Source organism: Alligator sinensis, unplaced genomic scaffold (assembly GCF_000455745.1).
Source record: "Alligator sinensis unplaced genomic scaffold, ASM45574v1 scaffold584_1, whole genome shotgun sequence".
Classification (NCBI taxonomy): Eukaryota; Metazoa; Chordata; order Crocodylia; family Alligatoridae; genus Alligator; species Alligator sinensis.
The window spans coordinates 1190517-1193561 of NW_005842419.1; positions in this window are offsets into that span (position 1 = coordinate 1190517).

The following is a 3045-nucleotide window of genomic DNA, read 5'->3' on the forward strand; positions in this document are numbered from 1 at the left end:
AGGGGTGACAGGACTTTATTTGTGCAGGTATTGGCAGGGTGGAGGTTGGATTAAGGAACTTGTCTTTCTGCTCTTTCTGCCCTGTGTGAAGGAGAAAGGGAGAACTTGCAGAGCACCCCCACAGTGTGGCTGCATCAGACCCAGGCAGCAGGAAAAACAAATGGGGTGCATTTTTGTTCTCTGTTTATTCATCTCAAGTTGGTGCAGTTTGGCATGATCTTGTCTTTGCAAGGCTAATGGCTGCCTGGAGAGGAAAGAAAAATGTCAATAGTGGACCTCTACCTAACCCCATGACTTCAGAAAAGCTAGAAACACAAGGAAGCAGGATGCAGAATAACCCTCCTAGCCACAGACTGCCTGCGCTGTCGCAGACCCAGGCTTTCAATAGACAGGCCAAGCCAGTTGGAGCCAACAGGATGGGTTGGGTGGGCTGGTCTGTGCTCTCAGAGCTGGTTTATCTATTGTCTGTACTCAATTCCTAGGGATCTGATGGTGGTCAACGCCTTAGACCAGTGGTGCTCAACTTTCCAGCACCACAGGATGGATAAGTGGCATGGGACTGCTCTGCGGGCCAGGTCCAGTGGGTAGGGACAGTCTGTGGGCCTGATCCAGTGCAGGGTCAGTCCACAGGTATGATCTACCACACCCACTTGACCCTGTGCACCAGATCTGTTTGTGACCCAGTCCTGTGGGCTGGCCGAATTTGACCATGGAGTGACCCTATGTGCCAGTGCACACAGCCATGTCATCTGGCCTGTGGAGCTCCTCAAAGGTCTGGAAATTTGGCAGCGGCAGAGTGATGGTAGTATTAACTGCCTCTGGAAGCAGCTAATGGAAGCTGCCTCTGGAAGCTGTGGCAGTTAATAATGCTGCTGCTCCCCACCACCAAATTTTTGGATCCAAAGGGAGCCCCACAGACTGGATGACCCAGCCTCTCATGCAGGATTCAGCCTGCTGGTCATAGGTTGAGCATCACTGCCTTAGACAGTCGTGTCTGGACTGTCTTCAATTTAGAAAAGGAGGAGAGGGGACAAGTATATCACTGTAGAGTTATATCTCCTATATATTTTTAGTTTCTACTTCTATGACCATCTGAAGCCTCTTGCATCCAAATGCAAGCTGTGTTTCTAGCCCAGCGGCGTGAGGTGGCCCACTAGATTTTAAGAGGCTGCTAGGAGTCAGTGTTTTAAGATCTTGACTTGTGCAAGATGTGTTAGTGTTTAGATCAGCGGTGCCCGCAGGCGCTGTGGTGCCCCCCAAGGTTTATTCAGGTGCCTGCGTGCATTTTCATGATCAGCAACAATCATTATTCCAACAAATATTTTTTACCTATATATTTTTGTAAGAAAAGGGAAGCTGCGTTTTGAAGTTGTGGATCTAATGCAGTTTTAAGTAATGGATGAGATGATTGGATTGATCTAAATTCTAAATTTTAATATTCATATTGGTGCCCGCTGCTTTTTCTTTTAAATTCAGATGTGCCCTTGGGCACATAAACGTTGGGAACCCCTGGTTTAGATCTTCAGTTTGAGACACTGAACAACTGATTAATGCTGAGAGGTGCTGAATACCTGTAGCTCCCATTGAGTTGCCTTGGTCTTTTAGTTGCTAGAAATCAAACCCAAGTTCAGCACCTTTAAAGTACCCCAAAGTGAGCTTCTTTTTTAAATGTCAGTGTTAATCTGTGCCTCAGTTTCCCCACCTGTGAAGTGGGACTAATAATCCTGATCTTGGGGGCCTGGGGAGAGAGGCTGAGTTCCTGTACTACTCCTAACACTCTTTGAGATGGTGCTGCCTAAAAGCAAGTTAATTGCTGCTTCTAGGCTGCTCACGGTCTGACAGTGAGTGATGATGATCTGTCCTCAGCAGCTGTAGCACACACAAGGCCCTCCTGCTCTGTGTGATAGGGATTTGCCCACTAATCAGCCAAGTCTGGAGTCTCTGGGAGAGCAGGGCTGAGGCGACCTTGTAATGATGTCATGTCTGTTTTCCTGCTATAGATGTGACTGTCTCTCTCTCATCATTATGCTCCTGGCCTGGCAGAAAGGACAGTGGTGCTGGAAGAGGAGAGTCCAGCAGTGACTCTCATCTGCCTGCGGCATCAGGAGGGAGCTGTATCTAGTGCTGGCTCTTTGTGCTGCGGATGTGGTGCAGGAGGGAGGTAGCAGCTTACCCCCGAAGAAGAAACCACATCAAAATAGGGCCACGTGAAGTAACTATAATTTCTCAGCCTGTTTGCATTTTATGCTGTTTGTTCAAACGCAGCCCTGTATTTGGGAGGCCCTCTGTCCTGACCCTGCCTTTCCTTGAACTATTGGCTGTATTAAGGCATTTCAAAGCCTTTCCTGAAGTATCAGCTTGTGACCACTGTTGGAGCTGGAATACTTTTACAGTGTGTATTAGCCATATTATATAATTGCCTAGAGATAAGAAATCCCACTGTGCCAGCTGTTGTCGTAGAGGCAGTCGAGGCAGACGAGAACTTGCAGTTTAAATGAACGCAGGCCCTGAGACCAAAATGGCTTGCCCAGGGGGCACAGCAGGTTGGTGGTTAATTGGGCCGTAGAGTCCAGGTCTCCTGACTTTTGGTCAGGGCCCTGCCTACTATACCACGCTGCCTCCCAAGGACGCCAGGCTCAGTTGATCAGTGGACAAATCCCAGTGGCCCAGAGAATGAGTGTCTGGTACATGTGGTAGAGCCCCAGCCACCACAAGGTGACCCCACTCGTTGAGTGCCAACGAGTTACTGGATGTGGATTTCCAGAGCAGATGGGGAAAGGAAGGATTTCAGAGTTGCTTGAAAAGCCCCTGTTAAGTTCATTGGGTCCTTGGCGCTCACAAGGGCTGCCCTGGTGTGGTTCAGGCTCAGCAGGGAGTCAGGGCCCATGGGGACACTGTGAGTGAGTGGTGCTGGGTGCATGTCCTCTGGCTGCTGCTGAGCTAGTGCTCCCTTTCAGATACTAAGTAGACAACATAGTGGCCCCTTTGCAGCTGTCCACCTTCCTTTTCCCTCCCTTTAATGCAGTGGTTCTCAACCTTTTCCCT